The following is an 18,583-nucleotide window of genomic DNA, read 5'->3' on the forward strand; positions in this document are numbered from 1 at the left end:
GCTCTCAGGCAGCCGGCAATGAAATCAGCATCTCCATACACATGTCACCTTCCCCTCCTCTCCAGGAAACTCACAATACAAATCATTGCAGCTCCTCGGCCATTGCCCTATTCATAGAGCCAATTGCTGCAGCACTACATAGGGACGAGCCCAGATGCCTCAGTATATTGTTAGGTGCTCAGTGGTGAGAATAACTTTATATTTACAGGTGTAAGGGCCAGGGCTAAGCTTCCCACCTGGTTGTAAAAATGGTGCTTGATGCCAGGTATTAAAATGGAAACAACATAAAACTATAGGATGGCTGTTATTTTTTCCTAGGTAGGTGACAATCATAGCCATGGTATGAAGTATGTAGTGATGTGAGGGCCTGATACCTTCCCAATTCACGGGTTTACCAATGGATAAAGTGGGTACTGGGCGACTTCCACACACATTTTGCGGCTTGTGGGTCTTCCTCTCTCTCCACCTGTAACCTTACTCTGCCAGCTTTCAGCTCAGACAGCCTCCATTTATAGACTCGAGCCCGTCTCACCCTCTTATGTGACATCAGAGATGGGTAGGTCGGTCTATAAATAGGGGTGCAGGAGCAGGCAGGTTAGGTTTGGGTGTGGGTCAAATTTTTGTCAAGCCGCCCATCACTACTGCCCTGTACAGCTGAATGGATAATGTTCCACTGGCACCTCTCTGCTATATATTCCAGATACAGAAGGAAGGGCTAGTAAAGAGAGGGCCCTGGGCAATACCAATAAGTTCAGCCTACAATCCTATGCAATTTTTCCAGCGCTTCCCTTAACTTTTAGTAAGTGGGCTCACCTTCTTAATTGGGTCACACCGTAAAGACCAAAAGATTAATGAATACACATTGTATGAAGGAGGCCACAAAGCATCCTCAGTACTGTGCTGCAAAACGTTTATTCCAAAATACACGACATGTTTCAAGTCAGCAAGGACCCTTTCTCAAGTGTTCACACTGCGGATGCTTTCTGGCCTCCTTCATACAACGTGTATTGAAGTTCAGCCTGCATTCCTTCTGTTGTTACTGAATTATAGCTCTCACATTCCATGACTAGTAGTGATGCGGGGAATAGCAGTGCTTAATGCTAAATTCCCTGGTATGAATGCTAAATAGTATACTACACTAATCATTACATTAGTCGTTTTACCCAAGGGTGCCGAGGCTGCCGTGTAAAACCTCCATACACAAGTACATATCAGTTGTAGATTTGTCCTCAACATATTGGGCAGTTGTGAGCCCAAACCAAAACCATGGGCTCGGCCCCTGTTGGTTCTGTGCAGATGATCCGGCTCTTGGCCTGAGGGCTGATTATTTGGATGAGTCTGTTTGTGTTGTTGATGCTAAGAGTTCTGCCTATTCCTTACAATGCAATTAATAATCAAAAATGGGTACATTCAGCAATAGCTATTGGCATGGTTAGGTTGATGACTATTTATTTTTGAGAGTGTGTGTATATGAGAGTGTGAGTGTGTGTATATGAGAGTGAGTGTATATGAGAGTGTGAGTGTGTGAGAGTGTATGTATATGAGAGTGTGAGTGTGTGTGTGTGTATATAAGAGTGTGAGTGTGTGAGAGTGTATGCATATGAGAGTGTGAGAGTGCAACAAGAATTCACCGGCACACAGGTAATGCAAGCAGGTTATACCTTGCTAAGTGTTTATTGCAGCATGCAACGTTTCGGGGTTGCCCCCTTTATCAAGCAATGCTCCCGAATCACCCTAATGTAACCCTTTCTTACCCTGTCACCTACAGGTGTGTGACCTGCTGTTAGTAGATCCTTACTTACCTGTTCCAGTGAATTGCACAGAAATGTCACCTGAAATCCTCTGAAGCAGCTGAGCAGGGAGTACAATCGAGGGTGAGGCAGAACAGAGTTATGGTTTGGGAGGGTTGGGCAAGAGCCAGAGCCAAGATGCACCCACATCATTTCTCATCTAGTTTGCTGTCTCTGAAACACTGGGGGGCAAACATATTTGTAATTCCAGCCTTAACCTGTGTAATTTACCAGCCAGGTAACAACTCCATTTCTAAAGCAGCATTTAGCTCATTCACTGGCAATTTGGGTCCCAAGGTTCAGAAGCAGTGAATTTAGAGAATGAAGGAAGACTGGCAAAGGCACAGTGCAAAAAAGTAAAGTGCAATGAAGAAGGAGACCAAGACAAGTTATATTGAGGGCGTTACAATTCAGTTGCATTTCATGAAGGCACAACTTACCCTTACATTCCCCAAGTCTTATGATGTAACACTCCCACCAACCAAATAAAAAACAAAGAACAAAATTGCATTTATTGTGAGTAACAGTTTCTAAAGAAAAGAACAAGTGAAAATTTGCACTTAATAGTGTGGTGTTTAGGTGCAGCTCTGCTAATAGGCTCAGGCTCCCCCTACAGGCCAACATGTGCAGTGCAGGCTCAGGTATAAAAGATAAGGCCACGTTCAGTAAAATATTTAACAGGGATTAAACCATTCCAGGCCTTGCAAACATGGACATGTAGTTGCTGTTGTAGTTCAGATAATTCAGTATTTTCCTCACTATTTCCTTCTTGTAACCATTTTTTCTCCAGGATTCTCTTCAAATGTTGTCTCGGCTGCTCCTCTTTGCTGCTTGCTGAGCCAGATGCTTCATACTGGGCCGATCTTCTCCCTACAAACCAGCAGCACCCACAGGCACATGAAGGAGCTGACACACTGGGAGATTTCCTAAAGCAAACTGACTGTTTAACCCATGAGCTGCCAGAAAGGAGGGAGAGGCTACAAATAATATGCTGGAACTTCTAATGAATAAGGGACATATTTGTCCTTTATTGGAATGTATCTGTTTGTTAATAAGAGATGGAGATGCCATACTACACACGCAATATAGCAATCAAATAAATGACATTCCAGTGATAAACAGCACAATGCTGCTTTTGAGCAGGTTTGAGCCATTGCATTTGGCTACATATCAATAACACAGCCCATGTCTTGCCTGCCTCACCCCTAGTTTGTAGAATATGTATAGAGTCTGTATATAATGCCACCAAGACACCTGCTTATCTTATTAGTTGCAATTGTATCTTTGCTTATCTTAAATTGTTACAAATGTATGTAAGTGCAGCTGCTCAGAGTTCTGGGCTCTCCGCCAAAAAGCCTCTTATTTTAATTACGTTTCAGAAACTTTGGGGGGAATGTAATATTGGTCATTAGCACAGACATCAGTCTCAATGTGAATAAATGTATGCAAAGTTTAAAAACTTCACAAACCCCTCACACGACAGTAAAATAGCGATTGCGAATTGTATAGTTCTTTGTGAATTTTATTACATTTCCGCCTTTATATCTTTTTCTGGCGTCAGTGCAGGAGATCAAAGAGAAACTCTGAAATTTCAGTAAGAAACGCGGGACTGTGGCTGAGCTGTCAAAATCGAGACTGTCCCGCAGAAAACAGGACAGTTGGGAGGTATGCTCAGAGTGACTTGTGATTGAGTGCCCAGAAAAGAGGGAGATGTGGTTCTATATTTCTTATAGATTATGGATAGCCATGTTCCCAGATGTTACACCATTTTTGGCCCCGAAAAATGTAAAACAGGGGTTTAATTGTATTTGTTATTATTCTCCAATTTGCAGCAGACTGATCAAAACTCATTGCTGATTGGTTGCTATAGACCAGGGGTCCCCAACCTTTTTTACCCAGTGAGCCACATTCAAATGTAAAAAGAGTTGGGGAGCAACACAAGCATGAAAAAGTCCCTTGTGGTGCCAAATAAGGGCTGTGATTGGTCATTTGGTTGCCCCTATGGACTGGCAACCTACAGGAGACTCTACTTGGCACTATACTTAGTTTTTATGCAATTAAAACTTTCTTCCAAGCCTGAAATTTAAAAATAACCCCTTGGATGTTGCCAGTGAGAGCAACATCCAAGGGGTTGGTGAGCAACATGTTGGTCACGAGCTACTGGTTGGGGATCACTGCTATAGACTAGGGATGCACCAAATCCACTATTTTGGATTCGGCCGAACCCCCGAATCCTTTGTGAAGGATTCGGCCGAACCCGAACCCTAATTTGCATATGCAAATGAGGGGTGGGAAGGGGAAAACATTTTTACTTCCTTGTTTTGTGACAAAAAGTCACGTGATTTCCCTCCCCAACTCTAATTTGCATATGCAAATTAAGATTAGGATTCAGTTCGGCAAGGCAGAAGGATTCGGCCGAATCCGAATCCTGCTGAAAAAGGCCGAATCCCGAACCGAATCCTGGATTCGGTGCATCCCTACTATAGACAATGGCACTGCAATTTTGCTGCAGTAGTGCAACAGCCAAAGCTGCAGAAATAGACCCCCTGTTGTGACTACAGCTTCCTTGTGTCTATGATAGACCTGTGGCTCATGCAGCAGACTGACCACACTGGGTGCTATGGGTGAATTCTGCAATATTTCTGAAAACACCATATTCATTGTAATGAGACGTTGGACAGTCAGGTGTCGGATATGTTTAGCCCTACAGTGTAAGTCCATTGTGCTCTAAGCTGCAGCTGACAGCCACAGGTTGGTAATAACTGCCAAATGATGAAATACACATATATATATATATATATATATATATATATATATATATATATATATATATATATATATATATATATTTATATATATATATATAAAACATTTATAACAAACCACACTCCAAGGACTTTATACGTGAAAAAAACAAAAACATTTTATTTCAACGTTTCGGCTCCTCGGGCCGTCTTCAGGAACGTTGAAATAAAAATGTTTTGCTTTTTCCACATATAAAGTCCTTGGTGTGCGTTTTGTTATTAATGTTATGTAATGCTTTTTTAAACCTGCACCCAGGCGTTTGTTGGCTAGTTCTGAGTGCACCCAACCAGGCCTGTTGGATAGGTGTCGGGTTACTCAGATAAGACTAAAAACAGAAAGTTTGGTGTGCGATCGATGGAGATAGTGAGAAGCTGCAATGGATCTGGTTCAGTCATTCTAATAAAAAAAGCTTGGCTGCTCAGTAAAAATGAGTGTCACCCCAGCCAGAAGCTGCACATCAGCATGAGATGGGGATGGGAATGACTGGCATCAGAGACACCCGCAGCTGCACCCCAGCAGGAGTCCAATGTGTTTGGTGGCCATGGCACCCTCGCCTCTGCTTCCAGATCTGTAAATTGTTATTCCAGAGCAAAGGGACCCTCCTATGCACACACACACAGCTCTGTGTAACTACACCCTTTAACTCCCGCTCCGGATACTACTCAACCCACAATCATTTTAATACCTGTATAAATATGGCTTTACCCAATTACCAGACAAAATCCACACAAGACTATCCTAGTTATGACTATAATTTATAATAGAGAGATTACATATATCACTGACATCAGCAGGCTTTAAACATGACAACATTTCATTTCTAAATATGAAGCAAAATCCTTTTTAGAACCATTAGCTCAATAAAAGTGTAATGAAAGCAGGCGTCTGAATAACTAATCCCAGGTACCTCTGGTACATTATCTTCTGGGCCCTGACTGCAAGACATATTTCAGCACAACATTTGATCATGTAAAGGCATTTCAAAGACTGAGAATCAAAATATAAAGTGAAAAGGAAACACACTCTCAGCCATTGCTGAAGGGGCAGACACACTCAATAACCTTCCCAAACTCGCTACAGTGATATCCTCATTGTTTCTTAGCAGTGTGAAATGCCTGGCCTCTCTATTGGCATGAAATGTGTTAGGCCTGAGCATCTCCCTGCCCCTATGTATACACTTTTAATTGTTGGACTAATAAAATATAGATTTCAATACTGAAAAGTTTTTTTCGCAGATGTCAGGGACTTCTTGTGTGCCTTTGAAGTCTTTTTTTTATTCTTGTTAACGTTTCATGCTCTTCCCACTAGCGCTACGTCAATGGACCTTCCCCATGAGACGATTCAGCATTTGGATTTTCCTTGTTTGAATGTGGAAATAAAAAGCATGCTCTTGGAGATCTGAGTTTTGACAGGGAGCCATATATCATACCCACCTCTTCTCATAATACTGCGGATCAGCCAGAAAGAAAACTGACAGACATGGTCAAATTCTATACCTCTTGGCCTTGGGTTTAGGAATAAACGACAACCCACATGTTCAGTAATGCTGCAGTCTGTTGCTGTTACATGTTGATGTGCACTGGCTCTCATGCAGAGAAATGGCTGGACTCAATACCGTACACTGCAAGTCAGGACAGGTTTCCCTTTGGAAATCCAAAAGTAGCTTCAAGTAATTAAACTCACATGGCAAATTTGTGTAATTCAGATGAATTAAAACGAATCCAGGCTCTCCAGAGTGATGTGTCTCCTGAATAAATATCCATTCAATATGCTGATTATGGTCCATATTGTTTGTGTGAATATTCCCAGTCTTATCCCACATAGGGGCAAATTCGCTAGCGTTGGGCATTTTCGTTACTTCGCAAATTCACTAATTGACGCTGGCGTAACTTTGCTAGTGTAACTTCGCACCCTTACGCCTGGCGAATTTGCGCAACGGACGTAACTACGCAAATTCACTAACGCGCGCATTGTTCTGAACGCTACCTGTTACATTAGACTTCCTTCGCCACCTCAGACCAGGCGCAGTGCAATAGAGTAGATAGGGATTGCTTCAAAAAAAGTTAACATTTTTTCTAAGTCCCAAAAAACGCTGGCGTTTTTTCTTTATTATGGGTGATAGGCTGAAAAAGATCGAAATTTTTTTTGGGGCTCCCCTCCTTCCCCCCTACATTTCCTAACTCATGGCAATTTTATTTGATGTTTTGAAGGTTTCCCAGGCTTGTGTAGTGTTGCTACGAATACTTCCATTGAAATTCGAATTTTGCGCCGTATGCAAATTAACCATCGCTAGCGTAACTTCGCTTCGCTTAGCGAATCAACGCAAGCGCAACTTCGCAACCTTATGCTACCCCTGAGCGCAACTTCGGATTTTAGTGAATTTCCGGAGCACTGTCGAAACTATGCCTGGTGAAGTGCGGTGAAGCAGACGCAACTACGATTTTTAGTGCATGTCCCACATAGAGCCTTGGCTCTTGAACGCACTGCACACTCCGTCTGCATCCGACAGTTGTGCCGCGTCGGATCAACGCCGAAAAAGTCTGTGTAGTCCTACCCTAATGTTTAATTCCATATACCTGAGGTTTACAGTCACCTAATTGTATCCATTTATCACTGCAAGACAATTTATTTTTCTTGATTATCAATTAGTAATTTGCTGAGCGTAATTATGTATGGTTTAATTTAATTTTCTTGCTTCAGCTCTAAGAACAGTTTTGGCGGTGTCGCCATCAATTATTAGTAGCTGTTTTTTGTTCTTTTTTTTGGTTTTTGTTCTTTTCTTTCCCATGCCATTAGACATCCTAAGCTGTATACGTTTGCTTCATAGCCCAGTATTTGACTCTGATACAATTTTGCTTGTTTATGTAAAACACAATAAAACATGTTAAACTCCAGAATCAGCAGCATGAATGTCATGACCGTTGATTTTCTATTACTTTACTACACTCAGGGTTTGGACCCGATCCCCATTGACACTTCCCCAGGCTACTGATCTCCTTCCCCTGACGCCCTGAAGGTTTAATTTACACGTGCTCGGGGGAGGGCAAGTGGTGGCGACCCCTGTAGGGGTGTGTGGGGGTACAGCGGGCCCCTTAAGGGGTGTGGAAGCCCCTGGGGTGGCAGCCTTGCACCCACCAGTCTGACCCTGATTACTAGTGAATTATTTGCCATGTAGAAATATCATTTCTACCAAAAACAGTGATTGATCAGGTTAGTGATATTATTCTGAACACAACTGTACCTGTAAAATTGTGCCATGGTTTCCCATTTTAAACATGTCCTAATAAGTGTCAATATGAAGATATTTGTACAACAGGCAGCTGAATAAGGCAGTGGACATTCAGGCCTAATGGTAGAGTTACTTGTTTGCTTCAATGGCATATTTACATATTTTTCCACTCTTCATAACATTAAAAAAACCTTAATTACTTCTAAAAGCCACAATGCTTTAGGCTTAATGATGCTTTCCAGTGGCAATTAGGAATATGTAACTCTAGATGATAATAGCCACACTCTTTTAGTATGATGAACAGTTATTATAATAAAGCCAAAACGGTCTTAATATAAGTTACATTTTACTGCCTTTGCTCAGTTTATTCTCAGCTGTATCTTCAAATATCTCTGCAGAAATCCTCATAGGAAATCACGTATACACCAACAGAAAAGAGAGAAAACGGTCAGAATGTAGAGTATTTAAAATCGGGTTATTGTGCCATTTATTCAGTTACCCATTATAGCAAATGGCTTCTTCACAGCAGAATTCATACTGTCATACTACTTAGCTTCTCGGAGGTGTTCCTATCAATATATAATGGTCTGCTGCTGAAGTCTAGGAATAATGGCTCAGAATTGGGACTTATGGCAACTAACATTACTGAATAACAAATAAAAGGAACACTATGGGGCCCATTCACTAAGTTCGAGTAAAGGAATAGAGGGAAAATAGTTCGAATTTCAAATGTTTTTTTTGGCTACTTCGACCATCGAATTGGCTACTTCGACCTTCGACTACGACCTTCGAATCAAACGATTCGAACTAAAAATCGTTCGAATATTCGACCATTCGATAATCGAAGTACTGTCTCTTTAAAAATTTCTTCGACCCCCTAGTTCGCCACCTAAAACCTACCGAGGCCAATGTTAGCCTATGGGGAAGGTCCCCATAGGCTTGCTAACAATTTTCTGATCGAAGGATAATCCTCCGATCGATGGATTAAAATCCTTCGAATCGTTTGATTCGAAGGATTTAATCGTTCGATCGAACGATTATTCCTTCGATCGTTCGATTGAACGAATTGCGCAAAATCCTTCGACTTCGATATTCAAAGTCGAAGGATTTTAATTTGGCAGTCGAATATTGAGGGTTAATTAACCCTCGATATGCGACCCTTGATACATCTGCCCCTATGGGTGACGTTTCTGTCATGTAGAACACTACTATGCTCTCAGCAGGATTGCACCATATGATTATATTAATATAATAGCAAAAATAATGATGATTATAATTTTTTTTGGCCATAAACAGCATAAAGGCTTATTGCTCGACAAGACTTTCCCCCATGATGCTGATTATATGGGATTGCACGACATGGCAATGCAATCTGCAAATGTAATAACTCCATAGTTAAACCATGGGGATTATAGATGAAATATCTCCATTAAATCAAGGGGTGAAGGTGGCAGGGACTAAAAGTAAGTTAAGGTGACTTTTTTAATGAATTCTCACTTTCAGACTTTGATAGGCCTTTAAAGCAAGGTAACTATAACTATTATAATGATGTCTGAATGTAGAAGACAAAGAATTCAATTGCTACAGATACAACGTCACAGAGAACCCTTTCCTGGGCACAATGGAAACTCAGACTGGAGCTATATACACTGATGTGCCTTCATTTCATTCTGTCTCTCCCCTCTTTAATTCTCTCATTTTTCCTCATCCTTTTTACTCTTTTATCTCCTTATCTTACAGACATTTTGCATTTAGTGTCACACACAAAATGTGACAGTATTGAACACACAACACTGTCCTATTAGAGACACCCGGTCAGATTCAGGGAGATTAGTCGCCTGGCGACAAATCTCCGCTACTTCGGAGCGACAAATCTCCCCAAAACTGCCTTTTCCTGCCTTCCAGCCAGCGGGATGGCGCTCAGATCGATTTGTTGGCCGAAGTTGCCTGGCGAGAAAACTTTGCGCAACTTCTTAAAACGAAGTGCTTACGATTTTCATTGTAGCCGGGGGGAAGGTAGTTTGGAGAGATTAGTTGCCCCGAAGAAGAGATTTGTTAACGGGCGACTAATCTCCCGAATCTGACCGTGTGTCTCTGCCCTTACACTACAACAACGCAGATACCAGGCAACAATAATACTTCAAAAATTACTACTCAGCTGCTGCAATCTATAAAGGCCTGTCAAAAAAGGGCCAAAAGATACTGGAATATAGCCCCCAACTCCAAAGGGCACCCAAGTCAACGATCCAAAAAAATATTCCAAATCATTCTCTCAAAGTTAAAAATCACGCTTTATTCAGCATAAATATTAAAAAGTAGGTATAAAAACCAATTGAAGCTCTGCCTTACGCGTTTCGCGCCCACAGGCATGTAATCATATTCATGCCTATGAATAAGTGCCTGCGGGCGCGAAACGCGTAAGGCGGAGCTTCAATTGGTCTGTATACCTACTTTTTAATATTTATGCTGAATAAAGAGTGATTTTTAACTTTGAGAGAATAACAATAATACTTCCAAGTGGTTTGAGCCTATGGGGGTTAAAGACTTTTTTTGGCAAGCTTTACCTTCACATGCAGCAAAGTTTACATTCTAGGAGTGCCCAGGGCAGCAGATAAGTATTCCTCGTTAATATAAATCTAACTGTCTGTCTGAGTCAGAGCTCCTTGGAGTGTGGTATAGCCTCAGAGTTTGTAGACCTACAGTATATTATTATCATTTCTGGCACCTGAGTTACTGTACAAACAGAGTAAATAATTAAATACTATACACTCCTAAAGTGCCGTAACCTCATCTGAGGACATTCGAATTTAACTGAATACAGAAACCTTCAACACAATGTCCATTTTATTGCCTAGTGGCCGTCAGCGTGATTGCTGGACAGCGAATGTAAGAATGGCTAGCGAGGCGCAACTTCTGTGCAGTTCTAGTAGGAATTAGGGGTAAGAATATAAAACAAAAAATATAACGAGGGGGTTTTAAGAATAAAATTGTGTCTCTAAATATATCAAATTCCCAAACAGGGTTGTCCCCGACAAGCTCCTTGTTAATCATTAAGTAGCATATTTATCAAGAGTCGAATTTAGAGTTTATGGGAGTTAATAAAAATTTCCATAAACTCCAATTAACCCGAAATTCGAAAAAAAAAAATGAACAATTGAAACGTAATAAGAAATTGGAATTTTTTAAATTCAGGTGAATAGGACCGACCAGCATCGAGTTTTTTTTTTTTTTACATAAGTCCACCAAACAACTCCAAATTGTTTGTAGTAGGTCTCCCATAGGCTAAAACATTTGGCAGGTTTTAAATGACGAATAGTCGAATTAGAATTTTTGATAAAGTACATGATAAATTTTGAAATTTGAATTTAGAATTTTTTTAAACTCGAATGACACTTAAGCTGGCCATAGACGCAAAGATCCGATCATACGAATCAACGTACGATCGGACTTTCCCATCTCCCGACCTTCCACTAACCATTCAGATGAAAGTCTTTACCATTCCGATCAAATAAGAACAGATCAGCCAATGTTCTGCCCCTGACAGCAATCGTACGATACTTATGTCTGACAACACTAGTGACAGTCTCCCACTGAAAATCGTATGATCGGCAATACACGCAGAGATATTATCGGCAGCCGACAGAAATTTTCTAACCTGTCCGATCGACCAAACGACCGATCTCCGACGGACGAAAAATGTCGGGACTCTCCACACACGGTCCGAAAATCGTACGAATCCACGATTCGTACGATCGGATCTTTGCGTCTATGGCCAGCTTTAGGGGCAGATTTACTAAGCTCGAGTGAATAATTCGAATTTCAAAGTATTTTTTTGGGTACTTCGACCATCGAATTCGATCGAATTGTTCAAATTCGATTAAATTGGTCAAATTCAATCGAATCGAATGATTAGAACGATTCGAAGTAAAAATCGTTCGACTATTCGATAATCGAAGTACTGTCTCTTTGACTTCATACTTCGCCACTTTAAACCTACCGAAGTCCAATGTTAGCCTATGGGGACCTTCCCCAGCACTTTCTACGTTTTTTTGGGTAGAAAAAAAATCCTTTTATCGATCGCTTAAAATCGCTCGAATCGTTTTGCGCTAAAATCCTTCGAATTCGATATTCGAATTTGAAGGATTTTACTTCGAGGGTTGAATTTGAGGGTTTTTTAACCCTCGAAATTCGACCCTTGATAAATCTGCCCTATAAAGAAATTCAAAATTCAAATTTTCAATTCGACCCTTGATAAATCTGCCCTTATGTGTTGTACAATGGTATATACCTGTGTTCCAAAGAAAAATGAAAGTCAGCAGATTTAGTGTGTCTAAAAGAGGTGCCAGCCTAGCAGAATCCAGATAAACATATTAGCCAACTGAGGCACATCATCACCTTCATCAATAGAGAGCTTAGTGATTTTCTTACTTGCTTGGCTGCCAGGCTTCCTTGAAGTAACTGTTTTCGGAAAAGAGAAAATTGAGTTATCCGGTGAACCTCTCATTAACGGCTAATAAAGTATTTACCTGATTTTTCTCATTCCTTTTTTTTTCTCCTCCCCCCTTGCTTCATATTTCACAGCTCAGGGCCCATCAGGATCGTTTGTTCATAAAAATGCCTCCCCATAACAGCATGGTCAATCAATTTTATTTTTTAATGGATGTTCCTGATGTACAGCCAGCTCTAGTAATTAGATTTAAAGTGGCTTAATTCAGAGCTGTGGCAAGACCCAGTGAAGAATCCTGATTTTATCAGAATTTAAAAGCCTGAAGACCTGCGAGGGACCATGTCTCCATTATCCGGCCTCGTTGGAGAAAAGCAGATTGCAGGATTAACTGAACTGCTCCATAAACAAATTAAATTTGTGTAGACAATGACACAAATGTTTTTCAGCGCTGAGGTCTCAGGATTAATACATAAGAGAAAAACAGGCTGACATAGTGTTACAATATGGACTCGTGAATGGCATCCTCCCTCTTAACTTTCTTCTACCTATTAGGAAACCTTTGGATAAACCTTATAATTCATGGATAAACATGGATAGGTCTAGTTTCATAACCAAGAGTTCTGTCTGTGCGTCATGCAGACATCTATCTGCCTGCCCTCTGTAGCGCAACTGTCAGACTAATAACAATTAGATATTTGGCATCAGGCACAACATAGAAAATGCTACAAAATACTTTCGTTTCTGGTACAGCTCAATGAACGGAATAACTACATGGGTTCAGACATGAATGAGAAAGCTCATGTTTAAAGTGAGGAAGATACGGATGAAGGAAAGAAGTCAGAGGAAGACTTTCAGTTAAGATTATACACGAGACAGGTAACTACATACTTTGATATTTGGGGGTTTAAAAGACTATTTAATAGGACTACGTTAAATGAATTCTTGTTGGAAAGACCAAGGAGGACTTGTAGAAAGTACAAACCTCTTAACATTAAGGGGCAGATATAACAAGGGTCGAAGTGAAACTTTGAAAAAAAATAGAATTTTAAGCTATTTTTTGTGTACTTCGACTAGGGAATAGTCCAAATTCGAATTTGAAAAAAAATCAAAAATTCGAATATCGAAATTTATCATGTACTATCTCTTTAAAAATTCGACTTCGACCATTCGCCATCTAAAACCTGCCAAATTGCTGTTTTAGCCTATCGGGGACCTCCTAGAACCTAATTGACGTCAATTGGTGGACTTTGAGAAATCAAAGGTTTTTTTGAAAAATAATTTAAATCAAATTCGAGCGAATACGATGTTATTTCGATTCAAATTCGAACGAAAACGGCCTATTCACCCAAAAAAAAGTCTTTTTTTTTTTTAAATAAATTTCGGTTGGTCTTTTTTTATTCAAAGTTCGACCCTTGATAAATCTGCCCCTTAATATTGTGAATTTTGGACACGTTAAGGCATGGCACTACCTGCCCCAGCCACATCCCCATTAAAAAATGTAATTAAAATATTTGGGTAAGGCCTCGGAACTGCTACTCTCCTGTATAATATATGGGGCATTTATATTAAATCTTGGTTTGCAGGAATTCACAAAAAATTCAAAAGAGCGGAAAATTATTCTGCCTCTTTGTAAAGAATCTACACAGCATAATTTTAACGTCTCCGATTTCCAAAAAAAGGGTAAGTCTTCATCCAGGTCATGGTATACCCAGGGCCACCATCAAAATTCACAGGGCCCTGTACAATAATATTTTCTGGGCCGCCTACAAGTAAAAAAAAAAACTTTGGTGACCAGCCCCCCCCCCCCTCAGCGAAACTCAGCTACTATTTTGGCGCAACTCGGCTCCTACTTCATCGCAATTCGGCTCCTACTTCGCCTACTTCGCCAGTTCAAGGGGATTAATCCAGGCCCCCCTTAACATATAGAAGCCACCGGGCTCGGGACAATTGTCCCCCCAGTGCTCCCCTGATGGCTATGGCACAGAGTTACTAGTAGCAGCTATTTGTTGTGGCTACAAAATGCCAAAACAATGCCTTGCCATAGATAGAATTGCCTCTGCTAAAACACACATAGGGGGTTATTTATCAAAATCCGAATTTAACTCATTATTTTCTGAAATATACTCAGATAAATAAGGGTTATTTACCCTTATTTATCAATATATTTCCCCCGAAAAAAATGCGAAAATTGCAAAAATTCGACTCGTACAAATTTTTCAGATTTTGTGCCTGAAAACTCAGATTTTTGCATGAAACCCAACGCAGATCAGGATATCTTCGAGACTTCTCCTATTGACTTATATACAATCTCAGGCTTGAGATGCCGGATTATCGGATTTGGACTTTTTCCATCCTCGGGATATAATAAATTACAAAAAAATTAGAGATTTTTATTTTTCACTAAAAATTCAGATTTTATAGTAAAAAAAATTAAATTTTTTTGAGTTTTTGGCATTCAGACTTAAATAAATAACCTCCATATGGGGGAATGTAATTAAAGTCGCAAACCCAGCGCAGATCAGGATATCTTCGGGAAATCTCCGATTGATTTATATACAACCTCTGGTCTGAGATGCCAGATTTTTGGATTCAGACTTTTCCCATCCTTCGGGATATAATAAATCACAAAAAAATTGAGATTTTTATTTTTTACAAAAAATTCAGATTTTATAGTAAAAAAACTTTAACTCGGCTCCTACTTCATCGCAATTCGGCTCCTACTTCACCAGTTCAAGGGGATTAATCCAGGAAATGCAGCACGGCCGGGCCCCCCTTAACATATAGAAGCCATCGGGCTTCGGACAATTGTCCCCCCAGTGCCCCCTGATGGCTATAGTAATAAGTCAAATCTATTGGACTTGCTGTATTTTTTCTGTCTTGAGGACGTTTCGCTAGTCATCTGACTGACTTTCTCAATTGAGAAGAGCAGTGGTTGTTGCTGTTTTCAGTTCAGCCCCCTGATGAAGGTCTGACCTTTGGTGAAGGTACCATAAGTTCAAATCAGCTTGACAATTGTATCTTAGGGATGTGGCAGGCAAGATAATTTTTTTTTTTGGTGAAACAGACCACATGGCAAAATTCTAGTGCAGATTTGCGGGGGGTGGCATTGCAACTGGAAAAAACCTTGAATTTTTATGCCAAGCTGAACATTTTATTGCCTCCCTAGAGATTGTGAGGATTCAGCGCGCATGAACGTGCACGCCAAGACGAACGCCGGCGCAAACGCGCGTGCGTCATCTCGCGTCGCGCGCCGAAACGGACGCGGGCGCAAAAACGCCCGCTAACGTGAACGTGCGCGGCGTGATGACGCGGGACGCAGGCGTCATTACGTTTGGCGCCAAAGTACCCCTTTAAAAGGACGCTCAGGGAAAGGCTCTGTGCTTGTTGATAATTTAACCTGCTCCTGAACTTTTGAACCCTGACTTCTTGATTCCGGTTTTGACTCGGCTTTGGATATCGACTTTCGACTGATCTCCGCCTGCATTTGACCCCTGCCTGCTTATCCGTTACGACTGAACTCTGCCTGCATCTGACCTCGGCTTGCTTTCCCGATTACGACTGAACTCCGCCTGCACCGACCACGGCCTGCCTTCCGACTATTCTTCTGCCTACTCCCTCTGATTACTTGTCTGCTACAGCTGGTGACACTCCTGTTGGACTTCGTTCTCCTCACATCTGGACTCTGACAGGTGAGGCCTGACAGAGATCTACCTGTGTGGGGTTTCATACAATATGTTTTTCATAGATACCTTAAGGTGGCCATACACAGGCCGATAAAAGCTGCCGACAGACCAAGTCGGCAGCTTATTGGCCTGTGTATGGGGCCCCCCGACGGGCTTCCCCGATCAAGATCTGGCCGAAAGTCGGCCAGATCTCAATCGGATGGGACTAAAAATCCCGTTGGAGCGCGGCCGCATAGGGTTGCCACCCGGCCGGTTTTTACTGGCCTAGCCGGTAAAATACCTGCCAAGGCCAGGGCCTGTATTACAAATTTACCGGCAATGTAGCTGCTGGTAAATTTGTAATACAATCAAAAGGAGCCCCCAATCGCCCCCAATCCCCTGCAACTTACCTTTTCTTTTGCCTCTTCTAGCGTCCGTGGTGTCCGTGGCGTGGCCCGCCCCTTTTGATGTTGCGCCCGCCCCTTTTGACATCACGTCCTGCCCCTTTGAGGCCCCGCCCCCCAGCAGCCGGTAAAATTTTTTATAAAAGGTGGCAACCCTACGGCCGCATCTGTTCGTTGATGTGGTCCCGCGATCAGACCGCCCGTTACCATTTGTTAGGATCTGATTGTTGGGCCCTAGGTAGAGAGATCCACTCGTTTGGCAACATTGCCAAACGAGCGGATCTCTCCGTGTATGGCCACCTTAAGACCAGTAGTTCTCTCTTCAAGGTTTCATATTTTACTGCTACATATCCCCAGCTGTCTGCAAGCGACTGTGAATACAAATACAATATTTTGACATTTTAGATATATTCCATGTAGAAGCAGCAGCAACTGTCATGAATAACATGGAGGCCATGAGTGAGTAAGTAATTGAGCCTTACAATAGGTGGATGAAAAGAAACATTTCTTTCTTGTATTATATAGTGAATAAAGTACCCCCTCTTGTAAAATATAAGGATATTATAAGTTACCGAGGAGTTTCATGACCATATAAAAACACGAGGCCGAAGGCCGATTGTTTTTATACAGGTCATGGAACTCCGAGGTTTTTAAGGTTTATAAGGATATAATACACAAAAGCCATGAATATCTTGTAAATTATATCCTTATAAACGGTGAGTAGTGATGTCATCAGTTATAAACGGTGAGTAGTGATGTAATTTCTGTCACATGACTCACTAAAATTTGTGTATTATAATAAATAAAGTACCCCCAGTTGTAAAATATGAGGATATTATAAGTTACCTCGGAGTTCCATGACCTGTATAAAAACACTCGGCCTTCGGCCTCGTGTTTTTATAGGGTCATGAAACTCCTCGGTAACTTATAATATCCTTATATTTTACAAGAGGGGGTACTTTATTCACTATATTATTTACAGGATATTCATGGCTTTTGTGTATTATATAGGGCTCATTTACAAATGCAAGCACCAAAAAAAGAACCCTATGATAAATAAGGCCCTAAAATCCTATACAAGTTAGAAGTTGTGAATTTCCCCCTCTGGCAAGCACAGTTATTACCCTTTACTTTTTTTTTTTCTTCCAATAAAGTCTTCCTATCAAGAATAACAGAAATAAGGCCATTTATAGTCAGTTTCTGGACATTCCACATAAACGACAGCTAATGCATTATTTCAATTGCCACTAGAGTTTGTAATCCATATGGCACACTGTATTTAACCTTGCAATCAGCAATTCAATGAACAGTAGCCTCTAGCCTCACTGAATACATTAACTCTAATTAGCCGAGTGTAATGAATCTGAATTGGCCTGGCTGGCAGTGTGTTCAGTACATGTGCTTAATATGCTTGTGAGTGACTTATTTTCTTTCCATTTACTTGCTGCAGACTGAAGACTTGATGCTATTAGGGGAACAGAGCACTGCATTTAGGGTGAAGACACATGGGGGGTTATTTACTAAAATCTGAATGCAAAAATCACAAAAAAATTGTGATTTTTTTTATATAAAATCAGACTAAAAATCACGAATTTTTCAGAATTTATTAAACCCCAAGGATGGAAAAGTCTTTATCTGAAAATCCGGCATCTCAGACCTGTCAAGGTTGCATACAAGTCAATGAAAGAAGGCCCAATGATTTTTTGATGTGCGCTGGGTTTTTTGGCAATACCCCGAAGTTTTCTGGTGAAAATTACGAAAAAATACTGAAAATCAGATAAAAAAGTAAAAAAAAACTAGTGAAATTCAGATTTTTTCCTGCAAAGCAAAATTTTGGGAAAATGTAATAATAAATAAGCGTAAAAAACCCGAGCATTTGATCGGTGTTTGTAGCAGAAAATTAACAAGATAAATTTGGACTTTCATAAATAACCCCCACAGAGTTACTAGTAGCAGCTTTTTGTTGTGGCTACAAAATTCCAAAAAAAAAAATGTCTTGCCATAGATAGAATTGCCTCTGCTAAAACACACATAGGGATTATTTAACAAAATCCTAATTTTTATCATCATTTTCTGAAATATACTCCGATAAATAAGGGTTATTTACCCTTATTTATCAATACATTTTCCTGAAAAAATTGTACGGAAATTTGAATCGTACAAATTTTTCGGATTTTCTGCCCGAAAACTCAGATTTTTGCAAGAATGTAATTAAAGTCGCAAACCCAGAGCAGATCAGGATATCT

The 18,583-nt window shown here is 40.7% G+C and overlaps 1 long non-coding RNA gene across 1 annotated transcript; it reads left to right on the forward strand.

The window, feature by feature from the left end:
* Positions 1–1,586: 1,586 nt before the first annotated feature.
* Positions 1,587–6,485, forward strand: LOC121394172. The gene is made up of 3 exons (XR_005961531.1): positions 1,587–1,874; positions 2,581–3,455; positions 5,904–6,485. It is a non-coding gene; the product is annotated as an uncharacterized LOC121394172 (long non-coding RNA).
* Positions 6,486–18,583: the final 12,098 nt, after the last annotated feature.

This window comes from Xenopus laevis, chromosome 5S (assembly GCF_017654675.1).
Source record: "Xenopus laevis strain J_2021 chromosome 5S, Xenopus_laevis_v10.1, whole genome shotgun sequence".
NCBI classification, from domain to species: domain Eukaryota; kingdom Metazoa; phylum Chordata; class Amphibia; order Anura; family Pipidae; genus Xenopus; species Xenopus laevis.